Below are 13,441 nucleotides of genomic sequence, written 5' to 3'. Positions count from 1 at the left end.
ATATGTGAACATGTTAGTTTGCATATCAAAGGCTGCTCCACCTCAGGAGGGCATCTCTAAGGTCAGTAGCAGCTGCTTTCCAAGGTGACTGCTTCGGTCTCAACCCCATGGTTCTCACCTGCTTTGAAGGACAAAGCAAGGTCTGCAAGGAATCATGGGATGAGAGCTGATTAAAGAGTGTCCACCCAGAGACAGATACCTGTGGCCAAAAACAATTAGCCCAAGGGACAGTTCCTGCTTGACTTCTGATGACCTGTCTCTATCTGCAATAACTAGATAAAGAAATATGGAGCCACTATATCTCTGTTTAACCCTTCTGTTAAGTGATAGCTTTACCTTAGAACTTAGAAGTCTGTCCTTGAAAGATTTTGTAACCAGAGTTAGTTAAGGGATCTATAGAAGCCTTTTGAAAGACTTTTAACATAAAACTACCTACCTGTTATTATGTAAATCTGTTACCCCTGGCAACTGATCACTGTACCTATAAATACCCACGTAAAACTTCACTCGTGGCCTTACGATTCACGGGGATATCGTAAGGACCCCTGAGTACCCCGCTTTGCCGTTTATCTTTTTATAAATCTATAAAACTATACCTTCGTCTCTGTGCATTTTTTTATTTCTATTATTTTCCATTTTCTATTATTTTCTTATCCTTTGCAACGACCCCTACCTAAGGGACCTGATTTTTTGCTGGGAGCATAGCTAACTCGCCGCAGAGGGGGGCAACGAGAGGGACCTTTGCCTATGTAAATATGATTTTCTTTAAAGAAAAGAGGCAATTCCAAGGCTCATTTGTGTGTACTGTAGGACTGAGCAAATGAGTAAAAATATATTAATTTTGCCGGGAGCCAGGGTGCCCACCATGGGCCATGGGAAAGAAACTGGCATAGGAGAAAAGAGGGGAGTGGATTAGAGGGATCAGCTAATTTGTATAGTTTTAGATTTTTCATATATATTTGCTAGCTCTAAAAAGGTCTAGGAGCAAGGACACTTCATAAGCAATGAGTTCACCTGCAACTCAGATCCTAGTTTTAAATACCATTTCCCACTAAAACAAGTTGAAGAAACATCTGATTCCAAGCCTGGGGCAAAGAAATTTGAACATGAACCTTGAACATCTTCTACTGTCAAGTGAAAATGTGCTCAGAAAGTCATAGGGACCTAGCAGTAGGACACAGGAACCAGGTTGAAGGGGCTTCACTGACCAATTATGGAACGATTTGAACATAAAAATGCATAATGCCAAAAATGGATTATAACACACTGAATAAATACAGTATCTGTGAGTCTTTTCCCTTCTTCCCTTTCCTTTTCCTTTTCTTGGGGACTATTTCCATCAGCGCCTCCAGCACCAGGGATGGGAACAGGGTGGTGCAGAGGCGCCATTGGAGCTGAGCTTTTGGCCTGTGGGCCCAGGGGTTTGGCTACACACAGGAGGGGCTTGAGCAAATAAGAAAATTCACTAAGTTTGCTGAAAGTCAGGGTTCTCCATCAGAGAAGGGAAACAGAAAATACAGAAAGGGGAAAGGAGAAAATGCTAGAATAACTCTGAGGTGGACCAGAATTAGAGATATTAGTGTGTACGTGTAGGCTTCACTGTGTGTAGACAAATGGAGCACACGTATACACGATAGACAGATGACAGATAGATAAATGTGTGAGTGCATGCATACATATGGTTCCTAGCTTTGGCTTCTTCGAGGGCTTAGAAACAGTAACACCCCAGTACCAGTGAGCACACCCAGCACCCAGAACTTGGTTTTTAAAACTATTTTCCACTTAAAGGAAGTAAGGCTCCTTAGAGAAATGGTTGACCCCAGGGCTAGGGCAGGGAAAATAGAAGGTGGGTCTAAAACATCTTGTACTAGAAAATAAGGAAGTGCTCAAAGAATGATGGGGACTTCAATTGGATGGGAAAGCTGACTCTATTGGCCAAATCTGAACATCAAAATGCTTAATGTCAGTATAGGTTGTAACCCCTCAAGTAAAATAGGAATCCATGAGTATGTATGTATCCCCATTGATATACATAAATAAATGAATAAAGAAATACATGGGGAAGAAGAGAAAGCCCTTTTGCATCATAATGTACATATTTGGGGGGCAGGAATACCACAAAACAGCATCACTTTTGAGATATTCCTGCCCCCAAAATGCATAAATCATGAGGAAACATCAGACAAACTGGCTGGTACTCTTCAAAAATGTCAAGGTCGGCCGGGCGTGGTAGCTCACGCCTGTATTCCTACCACTGTGGGAGGCTGAGGTGGGCAGATCGTTTGAGCTCAGGAGTTTGAGGTTGCTGTGAGCTAGCCCGGGCAACAGAGTGAGGCTCTGTCTCAAAAAAAAAAAAAAAGTCAAGGTCATAAAGACAAGCCAAGACTAAGGAACTGTTTCAGATTAAAGGACATCAAAGAGACAGGACAACTAAATGCAATAGACGACTGTGGGAGGGATCCTGGACCTATGAAAAATATTGTTGGGAGAAAAAAGAGACATTCTGAAAGAGGTATGTGGATTAGATAGTAATATTGGATAAATTTTAATCCGATTTTAATGGAGGAGAATGCTGTCGTTTTAAGAGAATACACACTTATTAAGGGGAAAAGAAATACGATGTTTGTACCTTATTTTCAAATGGTTCATTAAAAAATATAGTAATATAAATAGAGAGAAATGTAGTGGTATCTGGTAAATGTTCAATAACTGGCTTTCTGAAAAAAAAGTCTGGAGGCTTTGCTGATTTCCATGGTGCAAATACTTCCACTGTGGTAGATTTCAATCTACAGATGTAACGTCACTGAGGGCAGAGGTGGGAAGGGTCTTAGCTTGGGCTACTATAAAATACCATAGTCTGCATGGCTTATAAACAACAGAAATTTCTTTATCACAGTTCTGGAAGCTAGAAGTCCAAGATCAGGGTGTCAGCGTGGCCGGGGTCTGGCGAGGTTTCTGTTCTGGGCTGCAAACTGCTGACTTGTCCCTGTGTCCTCCCATGGCAGACAGTGGGCGAGTTCTCCAGGGTCCATTTGTAAAGAAGCATGAGTCCCATCATAAGGGCTCCACCCTCATGACCTAATCATTTCCCCAAAAGTCCCATCTGCTAATACCAGCACACTGGGGGTCAGGATTTCAACTTACGAATTTTGGAGGAACACAAGCATTCAGTCCATAACAAAAAGAGATACCCGTGGTCAGCTCTCATGAGACACCAGCTCCAGACACCACTGTTTATGCAATTCCACAGGGCATTTGCCATCCATTGTGATTTCTCTAAGAAATTAAATAAGTGCATTTGTAAGCTTGTGAAAATATGCTCAGTCACCTGTTTGGGAGAAAGTTGTAGCTTTATGAAAGTTGTAGCCAAAGGTAGAAGTTTTGTTTTCTAGAATCATTTGCATCACAGTGAAAATATTTTGGGGTCCTACCCACAAATATTTTTGTGATAACATTAAAAATATGTTCCTTGACCATATGTAGTCATTATTCCTTTGGGACCATTTTTATGTATTAAATAAGAAAGGAAAACATATAGCTGATGTAAAAGGCAACAGTAAATTATTTTTAAAAAATAACCTGTGCAAAATGCTGCAGAGCCCAGCCTTAAAGCTGGAAGGGAACTTAGACATTCAGCTACACATTTTGTGAACCACAAAGGCCATGCAGGGGCCACCAGAGGCTGGAGCCTGCAGAACACAAACCTACATCTCCTTCCCACGAGTGCCCCATGGCAAGTGTCTAAAATATAATTGCACATGGTGTATTTCCTTCTCCCCACTGATCACATTTCACATGCAGCCAGCTCCCAAACTGGGAAAGTGTAAAGGCAGCACTCGTGTGTGAATCCCAACCCAGTGTACAAAAATACACCTGTGACGGGTTGAGGCTTCCACCGCTCGAGCCAGCCTGAGGGTGGCAAACTCACAAAGGCAGGCAGAGCAGGAAAAACCTCCTCAGCCAGTGGGGCTCAGGATACCCCTGGCTCCACAGGGAACCTCAAGGATCCCCCAGATTGGGCACTCCTGCACATTTTCGGTGGGCTTATAAATTGCTGCACCCACTTTGAGCTTCAATTTGGTAATATCTACAAATTTCTATATGTGAAACATCCTCTGACCCAACAACTCCACTTCCAGGAATCTCTTCTACAGAAACATTTGCATTAGTACCTAAAGATGTGAAAGAATATTCACTGCATCAGTATGAAAGCAGAGGCTGAAAATTACCTACTTGCTACTAAGAGAACAGATAAATAAAATTTAGTTAATTCATACTATGGAGAACTATGGCACCATAAATTTTTATGGTGCACATAACTTTTTACAGGGAACAGGTATTGCTTTTGTAATTTAAAAAGTAAGCCCATGCTTCTTTTCCTTACGACTCTTGTCAATGGAAACAATCAAGAAAATCTTTTAAAATATACAATTGAAACCACTTGATTGAGCAGTCTTGTCACTGGGGGACAGGGACATGACATGTTTTCACGTGTCTTATATTTTTCAAATCTCCCTAGACCCCTTGTTCTTGTCCCCCAGTAGCATCTCGGGCAGAGGCCATAGTGTTCACATAACTCTAATCACTAAACGATCTGTCCAGTTTGCAGACTCTGACCTAATATCCAATTCTGACCCCATGGAGGCCTGGGAGCCTGCGGTGGGCTGGGGCTGTTTTGCCTGTAGGAAAACTCCTCATCCCTCTGACAGGCTCTTGTGTTCCTTCTGCACTGAGCAAAGAAAGAAAAATGAGAAAAATGATGCAGCCATGACCTCCTGAGCCCTCCCCATTTCTCTGTTCCTCCAGCTTGGCTGAACCCCTCACCTCTGCTCCACCCATTCCTGCCAGGACTCTCCCACATTCCTCTCACCACGCAGACAGCATGTTTGCGAAGGACGCAGCCAAGGAGCTCAATAAGTCTAGCTTCCAGGTGATCTTCTGACCCTTGGGGCACTCACGTGTGGGTTGAGTGGGGGTTGGTTGGGCTCTTTCCAGGGGCTTTTTCACCCAGTTTTCTCCTCCTCTGGGCAGATCTTCAAGCCTATCAAACAAGATGCCAAGCTCCCCTTCTTCCAGTCACCCCAGAAGTGACATGTGATTTTTAGGGGCAGCTTAGGGAGTGGCAAAATTCCCGCTCTCCTCTCCATGGAGGGCAGCAAATCCTCCCACCACAAGTGCCATGCCCAAGGCCCTGTTACTGCCCTTCCCGTCCCCTCACGAAGGAAATGAGTTCCTCTTCTGGCCACTTATTGATTTCACACATTTATTTCTTTTATTCATACTTGTGGTCAATGCAAACAATTCCATAAAATGAAAAATTATGAAGACTCCAAGCATAATTATGCAAATTAAAAATAGATATTCAATGCAAAATATACAAGCATAAAAGTGGGTTCCTTTGCACACACGGCAGCATGTTTCAATACATGTGTCAAAGAATGGTGAATGGTTGCTTTTTCTCTTGCAGACCATGGGCAGAGCAGATACTAGGACCAGAGTGTGTTCACTGAAGCCAAAATTTGTTTCTAAAAAATATTTTTTTCCACATGGAAACTGTTGTAAGTATATACTTTCCAGAATTAAGCTTCCAGTTTCTAATGTCTAAGAAAGTGTCCCAAATATAACTATGCTGATTCTTAAAAAGGTTTTTTTAAAAAAAGTATTTTCAAAAACAATTTAAAAGAATTATTGCAAACTTAATGATGCTGGCACTCTGCCACCTTAACCCCAGGACAGGAGCCTCTGGCATGGAGTCTGTAGCCCAGTGCTGGGCCTCTCAGCCACTGGCTTTCTTCCCTCCCAGGCTCTTGCTGCACCCTGGCTCCAGGCAGTGTTGCATCTGGAGACTGTGCTGCTTCCAGAGCTGTGGCCCAGAACTCAGTCCGACAAAGGGCCAAGGCTCAGGGGGCCCCCCACACTGATGAGACTTGGGGGACTCTTCTTCTAGCCAGCAGACCCCTGTGTACTGGCTGCCACAGTCCACATCAGGCCGAGCAACTCTCACTTCCTTTCCCAGCAACAATTCAAGGATTTTGTAGATAAAGGTCCAAAACCATGTCATTGCTGGTGTTCCATGTAGTGGCCACTGTTGCTGCCTCCCTGGGATGTTCTCCAGCCTTCCCCTAGAGCGTGGCCTTGGAGCAGAGCTGGTCAGTGAGGAACCCGGTAGAGCCCTAGAACTGGGAAACACGGAAGCAGCAGGTGAGCTGGGCAACACCAGGGCTGGAGGGGTTCTTAATGGGCCTGAGGCTGGTTTTGGAAGGGTACGCCCCACACAAGCTGGGGACCAATTGTCATCTGTCTTTTATTAACCCCAGAGCTCATAGTAGGGCCAGGTACTGAGTGCATCTGAACACAACTTTAACTGTTATCTTCTTGCTGGACAACTTGTCCTCAGTGGGTCAAAGGAGCCAGAGAATTGAGCAGCATCATGAAGCCAAACAAGGTCAGAGCAGAGGAAATGGGTCACTGAAGTGGAATAGGTCTCTCTGTTGGCAGCCACAGGAGGGAACCTCTGGCACAGTGAAAAGGCAGCCTTTGGACTTCTGGATTCTGCCCAGCCATATAAAGAGCTTGGAAGCATCACCCCAATCCTTTTAAGAAAACAACTGAACAAACTAAAAAATAATAGCTCTTCTTAGGTCCAGCAGAGAATTGAGGTCACAGGGCAAACTACTGCCCTGAAAACTGGAGAGAGAGAGGCAGATACAGAGAATCACAGCTTACTGGGAGCAGAAACCCAAGAGGATTAGCCTCTGGCAGGAACCAGAACCAGCAGGAACACTGACTGTAAATTGACAAACCACTGAAGGCAGAGGTTGGACTAGGTCAGGGCTGGGGAACCTGTGGCCTTACGTTCTCAGTCCTTAAGTGTGGCCTTTGGACTGAATTCAAATTTTATAGAACAAATACTTTTATTTGTATTAATACTTTTTTTGTCTTTTACATTTTTATCTTTAAAATGAACATATTTAAAATATCAAAGAATAAAACAAATTTCAACAAAATAAACCTCCCAGATTGACCAGCACAATTAGAACATTAGTAAACCATAAGGGCTAAATTGACGGCTGCTATGCTCATGATTTAGTTCTAACTTCCCCCACCTTACTGGTGCCACTGCCGTTTGAGGCTGGTTGGTGGGAGTTTATGGGGGTCAAGTACACCAGTTTGTTACCACATTTTGGCAATGGTGCAAGGTGTCTCTGTTTGAAGTGGAATTTGTGAATAGTTGCATAGCTGGACGGTATTTTTTAAATTCTGGCTGCTTAACAGCCCATCACGTCAAAGAAGACCAAGAGAACGCTGAAGGAAGAAAACAGATTTTTAATGAGGATTGGGAATTGCGATATTATCTCATTTCCGCTAAAGATAAGATGATTTGCTTGCTTTATGGTACTGCAATATCAACATTAGAGAAATTCAATGTTCATCAGCATTATAACACTATAAGGACCACAAATACTGTAAATTAGAGGAGAGGCATGAAAGGTTGCAGTGCAGAAGTTAAAAGATCAAAAGGAAAAGCAAAGACAATTCTTCCAAGCAGCAGTAAGACCTGGAAATAATGTCACTGAGGCAACTTATAAAGTAGCTTATATTCTCAGGAAAAAGAGGAAGCCATTCAGTGATGTAGAAATTGTAAAAGAATGCATTGTCAAAGTTGTAGGATGCTTAGATCCCAATAACATTTCAAAGTACAAACAGCTCCCTCTTTCAAGGAGAACCATAACTCATTGGCAGCATGAATTAGCCTTCGACTTCACAGAACAACTTCATGCAATACTTGCAATACTTCAAAAGGAAAGTATATTATTATTCAATTGCTTTAGATGTGTCAACTGATAACACTGACTTGGTGAAGCTTTATACTTTATTCGGGTCATAACATAAGATTTCTTTGCTACGAAGAGTCACTCGCTTTGGGCACTCTTGTGAACAGAACTCAGGGAATAGATAAAGTATTAACAGATCCAGATGCTTTTATTTCTTTTCATTGTATCTTGCATCAGCAACATTTCTGTGCAAAAGCTACTATTTTAAGTGATAATTTGCAACAAGTTATAAGTATTGTTAACTACATTCATGCAAGTACAACATGGCATCATCAGTTTTGTAACATGCTAATGCTGAATGATGAAGTATTCAGTGTGGATTTGCCCTGTCTTTCTAAAGTGCGCTGATGGCGCGCTGCTCTGCTTCCCTCAGGCCTCAGAAGTCAGTGCCAGTGATCGGAGAAGGCAGCAGCGAGCAGGTCCCTGAGATCTAGAAAAACCCTGCAGAAATGCCCCTCTATCCATCTCCTGAAGATTGAAGGTAGACAAAGTAATTCAGGCTCAGGCTGCCTTTTCTGCAAATCCTGCCAACCCAGCAGTTTTGTCAGACACTTCTGCTCCCGTAACTCAAGATGGAAGTCTCTATCCTAAACTGTATCTGGAGCTCTCTCAATACATGGGCCTGCGTTTATGAAGAAGAAGAAGAAGTTTATGAATGAAGAAGAAATGTGTGAAAATATGGCCATGGTCCTTGGAGCACCAGTTCAGGGGCAGTTGGTAGCAATACCTTCCAGTATGAACTATATGGTGGCTGCTGTGACTGGCAATGATGTTGGAATTCATAGAGCAGAAATCGAGCAAGGGATTCGTGAAATCATTTTGTGTAAGGATCAAGATGAAAAAATTGGACTCAGGCTTAAATTGACAGATAATGGTATGTTTGTTCAGCTAGTCCAGGTTAATTCTCCAGCCTCATGGGCTGGTCTGAGATTCAGGCACCAAGTACTACAGATCAATGGTGAAAACTGTGCCGGCTGAAGCTGCACACAAGGTGCTCAAACAAACGTTTGGAGAGAAGATTACTATGACCATTTGTGACAGGGCCTGTGAATGGACAATCACCATGCACATGGATAGCACTGGACATGTTGGTTTTATCTTTAAAAATGGAAAAATAACATCCATAGTCAAAGATAGTTCTGTAGCCAGAAATGGTCTTCTCGTGGAACATAACATCTTTGAAATCAACTGGCAGAATGTCATTGGATTGAAGGACTCTCAACGTCCGGCAATGTAGTTACTATTACAATCATGCCTGCTTTTATCTTTGAACATATTATTAAACGGATGGCCCCAAGCATTATGAAAAGCCTGATGGACCACACCATTCCTGAGGTTTAAAAGTCATGGCACAACAAAAATGTAGCTGAATTTCTCCAGTTTCCTTCTTTGGCAACTTCTGTATTATGCACATGAAGCTTTCCCAGAGCCAGCGAGCATGTGCTGCATGAGGACCTTCCTATCTACACATAGCTGGGAATCTTACTGTCTCATCTGATACCTTGTTCAGATTTCAAGATAGTGCTAGCCTTATCCTGGTTTTACAGATGTGAAACTTTCAAGAGATTTACTGGCTTTCCTAGAATAGTTTCTCTACTGGAAACCTGATACTTTTACAAGCCATGGTGATTAGGATGACCGATACAAGCTTAGCTTTATGTGAGAACCAGTCGCCTTTCTCCTAGGTAATGAATGGTGCCGTTCATATTACTTTAGTTCTACGTTATATTTGCATTTTTAACATGTTACCATGTACATCTAGAATGATTGTCTTTGATAATTTTTTTAGTTAGGGGTGTGTGTGTGTGTGTGTGTGTGTGTGTGTGTAAAACACTTGTTAAGAACATTGGTTTCATTCCATCTAAGCATTGTACAGTGTGTGTATGTTGCAAGAGACTGTGATGATTGTCATTAAATTTTAACTGCCTTCACTCAGTATGCTTGAACTGTCACCTTAACTATGTTAAGCATCTAGACTAAAAGCCAAAATATAATTGCTGCCTTTCTAAAACCCAAATGTAGTCCTGTAATAAACCAAAATGTATGCTAGCCCAGACTGTTTAATGATACTTACTGAGCTGCTTAGTTGTATTTGAGATTTTCTAGTCAATGCATAATGGAAACTTCTTTCTTGTAAAAGTTGCCAGTATCACCTTCAGAGAAATGAATCGCTATATATTTAATGTAAAAATTCCTAAACAGGATGAACTTTTGAGTCCTTTTTTTCATTTGTAGATTAAGTGGGATAATACTTAATTTCGGCATTGAATCTTAACATTATGTAACCTAGCTACTTTGGGATGGTCTTAGAATGTTTTTCTGGGAATTCGTTCCATTTCCTGACTCCTCCCTGCAAACAAAATGGCAGTGACACTTTATGCTGATTTTTTTCTTCTTTTTGGCTTATGCCTATTCTATTTTAATTAAATATGCATAAGTAAAATAATAATAATAATAAATAAAGTGTGTTGATTATTGCAGGGACAGGTGTTAGCCAAAATTTTATCTCTGCAAGAACAGATAGTTAGATTTTATGGAGAACAGAATCAGCAATGTAAATTTTTGAAAGAAGATTTCTAAAGGAATGCAGCATTTTCGTGTGATATAATGCCAAATCAAAATGACTTGAATATTACTTTGCAAGGTAAAACTAAGTATATATATGACATGTGGCACAAAAAAAAAAAATCCAAGCTTTTCCAAAAAAAAAACACAATGCTATCTTTTTTCAACACTTCTTCGAAAGGAAATTTTGGATGAACATTTTCCCCAGTTAGCAAAGGCCATTGATGAGCAGGGTGATATATGCGAATCATTTGAAAAACACACAGCTGTTATAGACCTATTAATTGGAGAAAACAATGAAAGATTCACTGACTTTGAGAATGACATCACCCTCAAATTAGCATTTCGACCTCACCTAGTTGATATCACCAAGGCACCTAAAGAACTTTAGATGGAATTGACTGAGCTCTCCGTAGATGACATTTTAAAGTCATTGTTTGATGCTAAGAAAGATACAATTGAAATATGGAGAAATGCAGTAGAATACCCCCGCCTTCAGCAACATGCCCAAAAAATGCTTTCTTGCTTTTCCATCACTTATTGCTGTGAATCTACATTCTCCTATTTAACCCAAATCAAGATGCCCTTAAGGTCACAAATGACTGATACCCATCTAGAGGATCAACTGAAACTACAGACCTCCACGCTACCACCAAATATTCAAATGCTTTCCAACAAAAACCAGACATGACAAAGTCATTAAAAGGTTAACTTTAACATTAGCAAATAGTTTTCATTTTTTGAAATTATTAAGTACGTAGGTAGACAGATTTCTACAAAATAGTATACATTTTTAAGTTTATCTCATTGAAGTTTCTTGAATGTGGCCTTATTTGATTAGAGATAAATTAATGAGGTCTTTCAACACGAAAAGGTTCCTCACCCCTGGACTAAGTAGAGAGTTAAAAACCACAGGGGAACTAGTATTAGTTCCTTGAGTTTTACCTGCAGGAGCCCCATCAGGTTGTTGCTGTGAAGGTTGGAGGAAAATCCTCTCATGCATCCAGCAGGGGCAGGAGAAAGTGACCATTTTAAAATATACCAGTGGCTGGGTGTGGTGGCTCTTGCCTGTATTCCTATCACTTTGGGAGGCCAAGGTGGGAGTATTGCTTGAGGCCAGGTGAGACCAATCTGGGCAACATACCAAGACCCTTTCTTCACGAAAAGAATTTTTTAAAAAATTAGCTGGGTGTGGTGGTGTGCAGCTGCAGTCCCAGCTACTCAGGTTGAGGTATGAGGATCTCTTGAGCCCAGGAGTTCAAGGATACAATGAGCTATGATTGCACCACTGCACTCCAGCCTAGGTGAGAGTGAGACCCCATTAAAAATAAATAAATAAATAAGAAAAGCATTCTGTTCTCCCTTCTGTTCCCTGTAAAAATTAACCAACACCAGCCCCCTCTAGCCATCCTGTCACATCTAAGAGGGAGGGGAGAAGCTGAGCAGCACTTGTGAATGTCATATACTAGGAACAGAGACCCACGAAAATATGGAGACCTTCTCATAGGACTGTGGAACACCTCCCCAACACCTTACCTACATGTCAATGGAAGCCCTATACAACAACAGGGGATCACAGTTGAAAGAACTAGAAGGCTCAGGCTCTATTTAAGAAAGACTTTTGGGCCAGGCTCAGTGATTCACACCTATAATCCCAGCACTCTGGGAGGCTAATGAGGGAGGATTGCTTGAGGCCAGAAGTTTAAGACCAGCCTGGGCAATAGAGTAAGACCCCACCTCTAAGAAAATTTACTTTAAAAAGTTAGTCAGGCATGGTGGCACATGCCTGTAGTTCCAGCTACTCAGGAGGCTGAGGCAAGAGGATCACTTGAGCATAGGAGTTTGAGGCTGTAGTGAGCTATGACCACACCACTGCACTCTAGCCTGGGAAACAAAGTGAGACCTTGTTTTACAAAAAAAAAAAAGGCTCTTTAGAGGAGACAAAAACAAGGACATTAAAGGAAATTAAAGCTTCAGACATCTATAGCTACAGCAAACATTAAACACAGCATAACTCTCCTAGTGAGATAAACATACCTTAAAGCCAGTTTACCTAAATTCCTATTACCTGATACATCATATCTGGTTGTCAACAAAAATTTACAAGGCATGCTAAAAGTCAAGAAAAAACACAATCTGAAGGTAAAAAGAAAGCAAAAGAATCAGATTCAGACATGGAAATAATTTTAGAATTATCAGACTGTGAATTTAAAATAAGTATGATTAAAATTCTAAGGATGCTAATGAAAAAAGTGGATAATACATAAGAATAATGGATAATATAAGCAGAAAGATTGAAACTTTAAGTGAAAGGACAGCATTGCTAATAAACTAACAGAAAAGAGAAAAGAGAGAGAAAGATCACAGCGTACAACTACTCCTTTGTTTGATTAATGACCTGTGAATTAACTTGTTGTCTTTAAGATTCACCACCTGTGGCTTAACTTAAAGCCAGCAGGTTAAGAGTTTGTTCTTGGCTGATGCCATCTTGGACTCAGCCCATCTGTACAGAAAAAAAAAAAAAGAGAGAGAGAGAAAGGAAAGAAAAGAAAGGAAGGAAGGAAGGGAGGGAAGGAGGGAAGGAAGAAGAAAGAAAAGAGAAAAGAAAAGAAAAAGAAAAAGAAAAGAAAGAGAATTACCCAAAGAGGTAAAAGACCTATACACTGAAAACTATAAAACATTGATGAAATTGGCTGGGCACAATGGCTCACACCTGTAATTCCAGCACTCTGAGAGGCTGAGGCGGTAGCATGGCTTGAGGTCAGGAGTTCAACACCAGCCTGAGCTAGAGCAAGACCCTGTCTCTACTGATAATAGAAAAATTAGCTGGGTGTGGTGGCATGTGCCTGTAGTCCCAGTTACTTGGGAGGCTGAGGCAGGAGGATCGCTTGAGCCCAGGAATCTGAGGTTTTAGTGAGCTATGATGATGCCACTGTACTTTAGCCCAGGTGACAGAGCAAGACTCTGTCTCAAAAAAATAAAATAAAAATAAAAAACCAGCAAAATCAGCAGGATTTCTATACACTAACAATGAACTGTCC

The 13,441-nt window shown here is 41.3% G+C and overlaps 1 pseudogene; it reads left to right on the top strand.

Moving 5' to 3' along the window:
• The first annotated feature begins 8,284 nt into the window (after positions 1 to 8,284).
• Positions 8,285 to 9,176, top strand: LOC105818595 (annotated as a pseudogene).
• Positions 9,177 to 13,441: the final 4,265 nt, after the last annotated feature.

The sequence above is a fragment of the Propithecus coquereli genome, unplaced genomic scaffold (assembly GCF_000956105.1).
Source record: "Propithecus coquereli isolate 6110/MARCELLA unplaced genomic scaffold, Pcoq_1.0 Scaffold443, whole genome shotgun sequence".
NCBI lineage: Eukaryota > Metazoa > Chordata > Mammalia > Primates > Indriidae > Propithecus > Propithecus coquereli.
This window is presented reverse-complemented; position numbering and strand designations above follow the sequence as displayed.